Source organism: Artibeus jamaicensis, unplaced genomic scaffold (assembly GCF_021234435.1).
Source record: "Artibeus jamaicensis isolate MK-2021 breed Jamaican fruit bat unplaced genomic scaffold, CSHL_Jam_final contig_797, whole genome shotgun sequence".
Classification (NCBI taxonomy): Eukaryota; Metazoa; Chordata; class Mammalia; order Chiroptera; family Phyllostomidae; genus Artibeus; species Artibeus jamaicensis.
Window position 1 is genome coordinate 27,038,998 of NW_026521977.1, and position 13,182 is coordinate 27,052,179.

At 53.5% G+C, this 13,182-nt stretch overlaps 1 protein-coding gene across 6 annotated transcripts in view; it reads left to right on the forward strand.

The window, feature by feature from the left end:
* Positions 1–13,182, forward strand: part of TSPAN18 (tetraspanin 18) — a 158,598-nt gene that overhangs the window by 91,531 nt on the left and 53,885 nt on the right. Inside the window, exon 1 of one of the 6 annotated variants that reach the window (XM_053673039.1) lies at positions 11,481–11,501. The exons of the other annotated variants lie outside the window; for them this stretch is intronic. The gene's annotated coding sequence lies outside the window, so the exon portion shown is untranslated. Of the gene's footprint in view, positions 1–11,480; positions 11,502–13,182 lie in introns of those variants that run through there. 6 annotated transcript variants of the gene reach the window in all.

Genomic DNA, 13,182 nt, shown 5'->3' on the forward strand with positions numbered 1-13,182 from the left:
CCCTCCCAGTGTCTCCTTGGGTGGCCTTGCATTTCTCTCCGTCTCCCCTGTCCATCTCGTCTCAAATCCAAACCCCTCTGCTGCCTACTCCTCTCATCTAGCCTGCGTCCCTCTCTCTGTCTCAGCCCCAGGGGTCTCTTTCTTCCAACTCTTCATCACCACTCACCTGCCTTCTCTCTGCCCCCTTCATCTTGTCTAATTGCTTGCTGGAGCCAAGACGGGCACTACCAGGACCAAGCATGCAACAGGAAGTTGGGGGGCAGCGACAGAGTGATGGGTATGGGGGAGGTGTTCAGGGGCCATAGTCACTGCTCTGCGTAGGGCTCAGGGGCATGATGGCCAGCAGGGAGCAGCCAGAGGGCAGGGCGAGCCAGTGACTGTCTGTCTAGGGAGGCTGAAGTGAGCCAGATTTGTCGGTTTCTGGGGCCCAGAGCTGACTCCCGTCCTGTGTGCACACTCGCTCCCAGGTGCCAGCTCAGCAGTAGCCACCCTCAGCCCCGTGGAGCAGCGACTGGGGCACAGCCAGGACCTCTGCAGTGTGCACAGCTACCGAGGGCGAACCTGGGCTTTGCTCTACAGGACACTCCAGGTCCTTCCCAGGAGAAAACCTGGAGCAATGTTACTTGAGGCTCTCAGTTTGCTCACCTTAAAATTGGGCTGGTAATGATGCAGAAGTCACTTCTGGGAGCTTAAGGAAGCTGCTTGCAGAGGGCGTCCCACAGTTGTCCCTGGCACACAGGAGGGCTCCATAGGACTTGCCAGTGCTGTCACCGGGGAGTTGGGGGGTGGGGAGGCAGACTTCAGTGTCCTTGCCCATTCTACCTGGGCAGGTGTCTCTCCCCCACTTCAGGGAGAGTTGGCATTGTAATAGCTGGATGTCATAACACATCAAAACATGAAGCAACACTTGCCTGGTGATTTGGAAGGAATAAAACCCTTTTCATAGGTGATCTCTCTGAATGCTCCCAACAGCCCTGGGGTAAGTGAATTATTCATCTCGTTTTGCAGAGGAGAAAACTGAAGTTCAAAGGAGTGAAACAACGCGAGCACCCAAGGGCACCCAGCTCTGAGCTGGGACAGAGTAGGATTCCAGGGCAGGCTGGCTCCACAGGGCGCTCGCTCCACTCCTTGGCCACGTCCCGGAGGGGCAAGCACAGACTCTGACAGGCAGAGCAACCTCAGGCTCGGTTTCAGTTTCAACACCAGTGCGGCTTCGTGCTGCTCGCCGGTGTGCAAAGCGTGCCCCGTTAGTGATCCTGCGTGACCGTGACACAGCTTGCAGTTGGGGCGGGAGGCCACAGCCCCACTTCACAGACAAGGAAAGCAGGGCCTGGGGAAGGGAGTCCAGGCAGCGCGACCGTCTTCCTGCAGACGTGAGGCCAGGAGTGGCGGCCAATTCTCACAAATCACAGAGGAGAGCGAGCGAGACAAGGGGGCTCCCTAGGCGAGCCGATGACGAGAAAGCGAAGACAACGGCTAAACCGAGCAATACCCCGCCGAATCCCAACGTTAGAACCCGGAAACCCTTCTCCAGGGCTGGTAGGCCCTAGAGATGGTTCAGACCAAACAGTTCTCTACTCTAGTAACTTTTAAAAATCCTACTTAGGAATAACATATATAATAAAGGGCATCCATCTCCAGCATACAGCTCAGTGATTTTTTACACCAAGTAACCACCACCCAGATCAAAATATAGAACATTCCCGTCCATCAGGCCAGAAGGCCCTCGGTGCCCCTCCGAGTCCGCGCTCTCCTTCCGCCTCCATCGCCATCCCTGCCGCCCCCGCTAACTGTTCTGGCTTCTGTTCCCATCCAGCTGTTCTTGTATCTTGAGCTTCCTGTAGATGGGATTCAGCAGCGTGAACTCCTCCAGGTCTGCCTTTTTTAGCTCAACAGAATGGTTTTACGGCCCATCCACGTGGCTGCGTACAGCAGTAGTTTGCTCTTCTCTGCTGCTGGGTAATAATATTCCATCGTGTGGATACATGGGACAGTCCATCCATTCCTCTATGGCTGGGCACCGGGTTGTCTCCCTCTTTGGGCACTTGTGCAGAAAGCTGCAGCACACATTTGGGCCCACGTCTTCGCGTGGCACACGTGGGCATTGCTCTTGGGTATGTGTCACTGGGAGTAGAACGACCAAGTTGCCGTAAAGTAGGCAAAGGGTTAGCTTTAGCAGACACTGCCCAATGGCATGGTCCTGCCGTCGGTCAGTCCTGACAGCCATGGGTGAAAGTGCTGGTTGCTCCCCCTGCTCACTCACACTTGGCATCGTTCCTCCGCTCGGTTTCAGCCACCTGATGGCTCTGAAGTGATGCTTCATTGTGGCTTTTATCTGCATTTCCCCCGGTGAGTAATGATGCGGAACACCTTACCGTGGGTTTATTGGCTATTTAGATATCTTCTTTTGGGAAGTGTGCCTTTTGGCCCATTGTTAACACAATTGACTTTTTTGTTGTTGTGTTCTTACTGATTTGTAGGAGTTCTTTATATATGCTGGATTTGAGCTGTTTGGCATTCATAGATATTACGAACACTTCTCCCAGTCTGTGGTTTGCATTTTCCCTGTCTTCACTGTGTCCAAGGAAGGATAGTTTGAGAGGAAAGAGAATGAACATTTGTCACCCCTCAGTGTGGTGGGCACCATCACCCCCCCCATCTCTCCACACCCCCTCAGCACCTGACAATAAGGGGTTTAAGGAACCCACCCAAGGTCTCCCAGTTGGCAAGCAGCTGGGCTGGTTTTCTAGTCCCAAAGCTCCCCCTTCCTGCTCTGAGTGTCAGTGGGAGAGGAGGTTCCCAGGCCCCTACTCCCTGTCCCCTTCGCCACCATCAACAGCTGCAGAGGTGTGTGATCGGGGGAAGTCTCCGTCTCTTTGCCTTCCCTGGAGTGAGAGCTTCCTAATTATCTGCCTTGTTTTGTTTGAAGTGAATTTCTTGGCATCATCCACTACATTCCATTGCTAATTCAAAAGAGCTTCCAAAAGCATATTGAAAAGGTTGGCACTGGCTGGTGTTTGGGATTATTCTTAATGCCAATACCTTACATGTATACAATCCCTTTCATTTATAAAATGCCTTCCTGAGTGTTGTCTTATTGCATATTCATTAGCTTCAGCCAATGAAGCAATCAAGCAGGGCAACCATTGTTAGAGAGATCATGTCCTGTAGATTTTTACCAACATTCTGACCCAGTGCTGCTCAGGGGGACACAGTTGAATGAGTCCTGTGCTTGGACATTCGAAGTCCAGTGAGTAAGATGCATGTCTCAGGTCAGTGTCCCATGCACAGGCGCAGTAACGGAGACTCATCTGTCAGTGAGTTTTTACTATGTGGCAGGCACCATGTTCAGTGGCCATTGCAGAGGGCAAACCAGAAACCAGACACAGTCCTCGTGGCAGAGGTGGAGAAGTGGCCGTGGGAGCATGGCCCTTGCCCCGGGAGAGATGGGAAGCTCCATGTAGGAGGCAACATGTGAATTGGGTCTTGAAGGACGAATAGGAGTTCATTGGTGGGGGCAGAGGGGTATGGCATTCCAAACCAGAGAACTACGTGGATAAAAGCCAGGACCTGTGACATACCCGAGGTCACATGGCCAGGAAATGGGGAGTCTTCTGCTTCCGAGCCCTGCGTTCTTCCACCCTCCATGCTGTCTTCCTCCACACTCCCGGGGCACAGAGGCCTCAGAGAAGTAGGTGGGTTAGTGCAGCCTGCGGCATTGCCACCCAGTGGCTAAGCCATCACCGATGCCAGACGCAGGGGCAGTTTGCCCAGGCGGCACTGGCTGTTCTGGGTGTGTCTCGTCTAACTACTGGATACGTTATCAGCCCAGGGGTCCTGTGACTTTCCCAGACTCCTGCTGGCCTTCCTGGCCTTAGTTATTGCATCTGTGAAGTGGGAATAATAGTAACAGTGATCGCTGCATTGCTGGGAACTTCTCTTTGTGCCAGGCACTGTGGTGAGCACTTTGCACACAGTATCTCCTTTCACCCCCACAACAGCCTTGTGAGGTGCGGGTCTTCCTATTATCCTACTTTACAGATGGCAGCACTGAGGCTCAGAGGGGTCACATGACTTCTCCAGCATTTCGCAGAGCCAGGAAGTAGCAGAATCCGAATCACTTCCAGCTCTGAGGCTAATAGGTTTTCCTGCTGACACCTCTGACCCCACCCCCAACATACATCTCTGGTGTTCAATGGTGTCTGCTTCCTGAATGTCCGTGGCCCTGGCGGCTGGGATCTGGGGGTAGGTCTGTGATTTGATGGGGTCGGGGGGAAGCATGTGGCAGGGCCCCATCTCCTGAGAGGCCGGAACTTGCAATGTTTCCTGATCGGCGGACTCTGGCAGTGGAGGTGCGTCATACAGCAAAACTCCATGACTCTGCTGGGGCCTGGCTGGTCCAAGGAGCCCCAGACAGTCCACAGAAAGAGCCTCCCCTGGGTGTGCATGGGGCCAACACCGCTGAGAGGAAATGTTATAAACTGTGAACCAAGTCAGGCTTCCTGCCCAGCAGGAGAACAGGTAGGAAAGTGTCCCCTTGTCAGGGGATTTTGTCTCTGCCTCCATTCCGCAAGCATATGAGCGCTTTTGCTGGGAGCAGGCCTGTGCTGAGAGGCAGAGCGGAGTCAGCAGGTTCCAGCCCCGTCCCATTAATAGCCACCATTAATTGAGTGCCTACTGCATGCCAAGCACAGAGCTGAGGACTCCGCAGACATTCATATTATTGAACCCTCAGAAGGCCCCTGCGAGTGTGATTATTCCCTGGGGCTGGTGGGGGCGCAGGGGAGCCCTGTGCAGAGCTCAGTCCGGCCAGAGGCCGAAGGGGGAGCCTCCTGTGTGTGTGTTGGGGGGTGGGCACAGAGTTGTGGGCTCCTGGGCGGAGAGAACACCAAGGACATCAGGGGACGGGGTGGCTCCTAACCGAGGCCCTTGAAGAGGGGTAGGGTTGTGACAGGAGACACGAGCAGAGTGGGTCTCCCAGCAGAGGCAGAGGCTTCGAGGCGGGAAGACGCAGAGCAGGCAACTGAGGACGAAGGCGGAGGGCACGCCCCGCAGTCAGCCCGCCGGTGTGAGTTTGGGCCGCCTCCCTCACAGCTCTTTGCCCCTCTGTGAGTTACACGTCAGCCCTGCCAGCTGCTCCATGCTTCAAGTGAACACTTCAATGGCAATTACAGTGTCGTGCCACCACCACTTCCGTCTCATTGCAGAACACCTCTGTCACCCTAAAGAAAACCCCATACCCTTCGGGACCCCTCCGCCCCAGCCTCTGGCCACTGCTTTTTTGCTTTCTGTTTGTGTCGGCCTAACTACCAGAGATTCCGTATGAGTGGCGTTGTACAATATGTGGCCTTCCGCGTCTGGCTCACGGTGTGCAGAGTCACCCATATCACAGTAGGTAATAGTGCTGTGTGTCCCTTATTCTGGCTGAATAGTATCCCATGTATGGACCCATCACATTTATCTGCTTCCTCCTTCAAAGGCTGATGGCCACTCGGGCTGTCCCCACCTTCGGCTTCTGTGAGTGGCTCTGCCGTGAGATGCGTGTGCAGGCATCCCTTTAGTCCCGGTCTCCAGTTCCTCGGGTCCATACCTAGGAGTGGAACTGCAGGGGTCATAGGATAGTGCTGTGCGGAACTTGTTGAGGATATATCACTTCTTTGAACCTCAGTTTCTACATCTGTAGAATGGGTAATAATAAGCACTACCTCATGCAGGGTGGATGGAAAAGGACTCAAGGCTTAAATGAAGTACAATGCCCAGGGTAGCAAAGGCTCCAGGTGCATTAGGGAGAGGCTGGGTTGAAGAGGACCGATGGCTGTGGGAAAGAAAAATGAGGGGACAGGGCTCCCCCGTTCCTGGCTGGACTCAGCTCTGCCCCTGAGCAACGGGCTTTGTCTGTAGGACATGGGCCAGAACGAACAGGAGGCTGGTGCCCCGAGAACCAAGCCCCCTTCCTGAATTTGGGTCCTGGGAGAGTGGCTCCCCAGCCCGTGGGGCAGCCCTCACCCTCAGGGAAGCCCCCAGAGACTGGCAATGTAGTAGCCCCCCATTGGCTGCTTGCCCCTCTCCCTCCCGCCTCTCAGAGCCTGCCGGGGAGCCATTCAGGCTGGGCAAGCAGCAGGGTTCCGAAACCAAATTAACAGGTAAAAATTCGCATTCTCTGCCTGTTACTCACCTGGCTGAGCTGCAAAGACTGTGACATGACAGGAATTGAGAGGTGGGGAGGAGCCAGCATCATCTGAGCAGGAGAGAGCCTCAGGCTTTTGATGTGGGGAGAGGCTGGAAAGGCACCAGGTGAATCCCACTGCCGTTCTTCTTTCACATTTGGCCCCCCCGCACCCCCATCTGTGGTCTGAGCCACCTGGCCCAGGAGTTGCAGGAGGTGGCAGAGAGGGACAGCACGCTTTGTCCGGGGATGACCCCGACAACTGAGCTTCCCCCACCCTGTCTCTGCGGCTGTGTTCAGGGCCCCTTTGGTAGTGGGAGGCAGGCCCGGGGCCCGGTGCTCAGGCAGAAAGGAGCTCCCATCTGGCTGTGACTGTGCAGGAGTTGCAAGTGACCTTGGGCAGTAATCTCTCTGAGCCTCAGCTTCTTCGTCCATAGAAAGAGAGGTCACAAACTCTCTTGGCTGGGTTTTGGTATTCGGTGAGGTCAGGAGGGAAAGCAAGTTGTCATAAGCCCTTAATATTAGATGGGGGATGGTCACGGTCATGGTCAGTCCAAGTCTTGGGTTTGACGCCTGCTGTGCAACGAGGCCTGTGATGGCAGGACCCGTGCCTGTCTCCTTTCTGAGCCCCCTGTGCCTTTGGTCAGTTTCCCTAACAGCAGAACCTGAGCGGAGATGGCTGTACAAGGGAATTACTGTCCCAGGGACAATTCCTGGGAGGGGAACCTAAGGGACCGTGGAGTCAAGGACAGCCTCGCCTCAGCCAGATCCCACCGGGAGCTCTGAAGTGTGAAGGGCATCGTTGAGTTTGTGCCCAGCATGCTCTTTCTGTCAGCACCACGGCCATGCTTGGAGTGGGGGCAGGGGTTTATGGCCTCCCAGGCATCTCTGGATGACAAGGCTCCATGGAGCCAGGAGCCAGCGGTCCCCCCAAAGAAGGTGCGAGTGGAGACTTTAGCGGCCAGCGCTGCTGAGGTCGGGGAAGGGTGCTCCATCCATAAAAGGGGTGAGGGTGCAGCATCGCAACCCTTACTTTAGAACTGGGAAGAAGACAGCAGCTGTGGCACCTGATAGACCCGGGTGTGAAGTCCCTCTCTGCCACTTACTGGAATCGCTGACCTTCCAGGGTCTCCATTTAACAACCCCTCCCACATAGGGTCCATGTGAAGATGCATCAGATGCCATGTGGACAGCAGCTTCATTGGGCCTGGCACACAGTAGGTCCTCAGTACCTGCTGGGTGGGGGGGGGTGGAGTCAGGCTTCCTGCTTTCACCATTCGAGTCGGCACGAAGACCATCCCAGGGCGAGGTCTCCCCTGCCTGGCCCGGCCCTGGTGAGCTCAGTCCCTCGCACAGGCAGAGACAGACTGTGTGATCCTGAACAGCCCCGTCTCCAGGGCTGGGACTGAGGAGCAGGCCATTGTTCCTGCCTCCCTTCTTCCAGGAATGAGAATCGCAGCCAGAGCCCTGGGCACTGGGGTCAGCCGAGGCCGGGGTTTCCCCACAGCTGTTTGTCCCAGGGATGGGCTTATTCCCATTGTCATTTTGTAAGGCTGCACCGGTACACTCTGCTTGTAAAAAATGACACATTTCGGGTGAGATTCTAACTCCTGTTGCCAGACTCCTTTCCCCACTGTTTGTCCAGAGGACCTGTGTCATTAAAAAACAAAACGGAGTAAATTTAAGGGTCCAATTCATGAATTGGGGGCATGTCCCATCTTGCAGATAGATAGGAACTCCCAGGAGTTGTACAAAATGGAAGGCTTGTATAGGCAGAAAGGGGTGGGAAAATGAAATTTCTAGCAAAGAGCGCATAGTTCCAGGCTTAGATCACCCCCTTTGTGGGCACTGACCAGGAAATTCCAGACTGACCCATTAAGATTACATTCCTGGGACAGCCTGAAACTCTAATTAGGTTAGGTATTAAATCTTGGTTTGCTGACGTTGGCTTAGCACAAGTGACTCCATTTTGGGCCTGTCATCTCTTTTTTTTAACGATGTCAACACCTCAGAGCAGTGTCTAAGTGTGGCTGAGTTGTGGTCGGGAACGGCCCCCTTTGGGGCTGAGGCTGCCCGGGGTCCCAGTGAGGACCGGGATGAAGGTGAGCCACTTCCCAGGGTCCTTGCCCAGCTGAGGTGGGCACTGGGAGTAGAGTGAGCCACCTGGCAGGGTTTCCCCAGGATGCGAACTGAGCTGTCATTGTAATGCTAACAATAGCTTCCACTTCCTGAGGCTTCCTCAGAGCAGACACCATGCTGGGCAAGCTCCTGTGTCTTCTTGTTTTACTCTGCAAATGACAGGCGTCATTATCCTCCTTCTACGGATGAGGAAACTGAGGCTCAGCGAGGTTCCCAGAAGATGTCCGAAGTCACATAATGGTGGGCACTTAAATTCAGCCGCACCCACCACTGAGGCAAGGTGCGGGAGACTCCAGGCCTTGGTCCAGTCGGCATCCGGCTGGTTTTCTCCAAAGCAGAGGTCGTTTCATCCCTGGGACTGCGGATTCCTTCTCACCTCCCCTCTGCCCCTCTGTGGGACTGAGCCCCTTCCTTTCACCCGAGAGTTGAAGGTTATTGAACACCTCTGTTACATTTTGAAGAAGAGAAGGTAGGAGCCCAGAGAGGGCACATGACCTGCCCAGGGCACATAGCGAAGCTGTCCCAGAGCAGAGGTTTCTTGCCTCTGGGTTAGCACTCTCAACCATTTGACCTCACGGCTTTAATCCAACCCAGACTTTGCTGTGTGTGCATGCACACGTGCACGTGTGTAAGGGGGTGAGGGAGTGTGTGCCCAAACTGGGGGGAGGCCGGGGCACAGAGGCCCATGGGGAGAGGAAGAAGCTTCTGTCCTCCACTGCCTTCATCATGGACAGTCCAGGTGCGGACCAGCAGAGGCGTGGCCTCAGCCTGGCCACCCCAGATGAAAACCACTGCATCCAGGCAGTGAGCACCTCTCCCGGTTATACCTGGAGGGGACCTGCTTGCTCTTTCCCACCTGGGCTGGTCTGACTCCCCTGCCACCCAGGGGTTGGTGGCCTGAGCACTTGCCCTGTGGCTGAGCGGAAGCTTTATGTAAGTATCAGGCAAGAGAAACAGATCCCACGCTCCCTGGAAAGCTTTTCATCAGTCCCCAGAGAGGGCTTCAGAGTTCCAAGGATCAGGGCTTGAACTCCAGACAAAGAAGGAAAATCCAGGACCTGGACGTTCCCGTTACTCCTCCGTGAAATTCCTCTGGCTCCCCATCAGCCCAGGCTTCCGTCTCGGCACCGATGGCCGGCCGCCTCCTTCCCCCGCCCCCCATGCCTCTGCCAGAGCGTGGCTGCAGGCTGCAGCCCACACCGGTCGTGCAAGCGGAGGCTCCTGTGCTGTGCACTCTGCTTGGAATGCCTTTCCTCCTCTTCCCTACCACCCTCCAACTGAGCCACTCGTCCGGCGCTACCTCCTTGTCTTCAGCAGTGCTGTTCCCCATTCATCTAGCACCTAAGTGTGACAGGCAATTGGTGCCGTTGGGGATACAGCAGTGAGTGGTTTACAACGTTCCCCAGTCTCTTCCCTCTCCCAGCTGTTCATAAACTGCTTTTCCCACTTGGCCTCACTGCAGGTAGTGCCACAGTCCCTTTCCCCTCCCCTGGCCACTTATGCAGTGGGCTCCCAATGAGCGTTAGAATGAATTAATGAAAACACAGACGAATGCATAACCGACCAATAAATATTACGGTACTACCTTCTATTGTAACGCTTCTGCAGGGACATCTCTACCCTTGAGTCTAGGGCTGGTTGCCATATTCTGGATTAGACATCAAGTTTCTATGTTCCCAGGGTTTGTTATTTTCATTAATAATAACATTCATCTGGCCCTTCCCATATGCCAGGCATTGACCAAAGTATGCCCTGCATTCTCACGATAACACTGTCAGTAGGAGCAAGATTAGCCCCATTTTACAGGTAAGAACTAAGGCTCAGAGAAGTTAAGGCATTTGCCAAAGTCACACCTAGTCAGAGGTAGAGGCAGGACCCTAACACCAGTGGTCTGCTCCAAAGCCCCACATTTTATGGAGGGATTGAGTGAATGGCTATCTGAAACCTTGGTAACTGAAGGAGTTGATTCATGCTCAGGAGCAGCCACCTCGGCCTTGCTTGTACAAATGCAAGTGCACCATGCACATATGCACACGCCCTTCGCTCTCCCTCAGTGTGTGCTCTGCACTGGAGTCTATCTCGGTGCCCTCACATGTGCCTCTCGAGCAGACCACACATCTGAGGGCCCTTATTACAGGGTCCTTGCTTAGCTAGACCTGTGGTCACTGTGTCCTAAAAGACTGACGGTAAATGCAGTTGGGTTTAGGTGAGGCACTTGTCAGGGGAGGTGGGAGGAAACCAAGAGATGGTCTGGAAATGAACAATGAGGGGTAAACCCTAAGTTCCAGGATGAACCCCAAGTCCGTGGAGATATGCAGGTGTATGAAATGCTCCAGGACATCTGAGCTTGGTGGACATGGATGCCCCTAAAATCTACCAAGGTGCTCAGACACTCACTCATCCATCCATCAAAAACTTAAGTGCTGAAGCTTCAGCAATGAATGTGGAATCTGGGGCCTAAAACCCTGGAGTGGGAGGTCCTTGCTTTGCAGGCAGTGGGGAGCTGCCAAAGGCTGGGGAGCTGCAGAGTGGCGTGGGCCACACCCCACTCCTGCAGGTCTGTCTGCCCACCTGGTGGGAGATGAAGTGAGGGCAGGGGATGGGCTGCAGGGAAGAGTGTGTGGAGGCTGTGGCTGTGGAGGAGACAGTGAAGGCTTGGGCTGGGGAAGATGGGGAAATTGGCAGGTAGAGGGGAGGGCCTGTGTAAGGAGAGGTTTCTAGGTAGGTGTGACTGAGCTGTTCAGGGAGGGGATGAAGAGAGAGTGGAACCCAAAATCCTGACCATTTGGGAGACTGTGTTTGGAAGGACTCCTGGAGGGGCCATTTCTGGTTAAATAAGTATGGTTGTATTAGGTGTTACTGAAGCCTTACTCTGAGCCAGGCACTGTGCTAAGGACTTTATGCATTCTGTCACATTAAATACTTAAACCCCTTGGGGGTTTCTGGTAATTACTGTCATCTCCATTCTATACATGGGGAAACTGAGGCACGGTTAACTTGACACAGAGCACCCAGCCAGTAACTGGTGGAGTTAGGCTTCAACTCCAGACAGCTGCTGGAGCTTCCCAGCGTAACCCCTGCCTCTCCGTGACCGGCCTACAGGACGCCGGCTTTATTTCCGGAAGGAACCCACTTTTCCAAGCTGGAGAGCTGAGAAGAGAGGACAGGACGATTTAGGGTTCGAATTAAAACCAAGGTGAGTGCAGAAGCAGCACCTCCGGGAGGAGGCCGGCAGCTCTCCTGGACTCCTTGTTCCGGGCGGTGGGGGTATCAGCCCAGAAGATTAATGAGAGGGCTGGGGAGAGAGGAAAGGAAGGAAGAAAAATTGCTGCCCATTATACCTGTCCTTTGGCAAGGCCTGGTAATTAGCAAACTCTCAGCAGTAAAATATTTCGTTTTGGTGTAATTGCAAAGTAATTATGTGGTATGGGTTGTGTATTAATCGTGTTGATTAATAACACTCAGGTAGTAATTAAACATCTGCTTCATAATCATGTGCAGGCTGAAGCTTAACATACGTGCACTCTCACGCACGTGCCTGCGCCGCATGGAGGCTCCTTGGTCCCTGTGGTGCTCGTTCGTGTGTCCCCGTGCGTGAGAGAGAGAAAGAGAGAGAGCAAGCCTGGCTGCGTTGAGACCCTCACTTCCCCACCGTACATTGAGGCCTTGCTGTCCCCACCCTCTCCTGGGACACAGAGAGGAAATGACCTGGCCCTGGGGCTGTGCCACCCAGAAGCCTCTCTCAGAACAAACTCTGCCCCCGAGGGTGTCTGCTTCCCAGCTGAGCTGCCTGGCTCCGTGGATTGGCTAGGGGTTCAAGGGCTTCTCCACATGTGACAGTAGGCCGGAGTGTCTTAGAACTCACTGTGCTCTCAGCGTTAGACCTTTGGCTTCTAGGGTCCTTTCCTGGGAAGGTTAATTTTTCCTAGCAGGTAGGGAGAAAGCCACTGTAGGATCCGCCTGTGCTGAGGCCCCTGTAGTACCCCTGAGCCTGGATTTGATGGTCTGATCCCAGAGGCTGCAGGGACCAGAGCAGGACGCAGCCGTGGGGGCCAGGAGCCCCTGTACTAGCTTGGATTCTGCCCCACTGGGGTCCGGTTGCTTTCCTCCTCTGTCCCTCAGGCTCCAGGTCTATGAAACAAAGAAAACCGAGCAAGTTTAAAGGCCTCCAAGGGCCTTTCCAGACCTGCCGTACTCGGATTCTAATTTGGTTTGTGCTAATTAGGAATCGGAGACAATTTAAATTCAATACATCCGATCCTTAGCGAGTAAACAATCAGAAATAATTCCTTCCTTTATGACTTCTCAAAGACTCACTCATGAGCAATGAGAACCCAAGCTAAAATCAATAGCTTTTATTTTGCAGACAGAGAAATGGCAGAATCCCTGAGCTGCCGGGCATTGCAATTCATTCTTGTATTTTAAATTTTTATGTTTATGTTTATGGACTGCCATTAGACAATATAGATATATCCTGAAGGTTGATTTTTTACATTAACTTAACTCATTTTACTTATTAGTTCACATTTATAGCTCGGGTTTAATAAGCGCACAGTGCAAAAGTCATAAAACAGTCCTTTTTTTAAGCCATATTTTAAAATCAAGACTCTTCTCTGAGTCATCCCGGGTTTATTTGCTCATAACTTGTTTCTCCTGTGATTTTGAGGGCCAGCGTTGCCAAACCAGCCAGTCATTTGACCTTGAGCTTCAGTGTGCCTCATTTGTAACAGGAAAAGGTACCACTAATTAATAAAAGTAATAGATGCTTAAATTTAGAAAGCAAGCATCCAGCAATCTCTACTGTGTTCGGAGTGCTCCTCATATAAGATCTGGTTGAATCCTACATCCCTACGAAGTGGCTCTATTTACTTTTCACT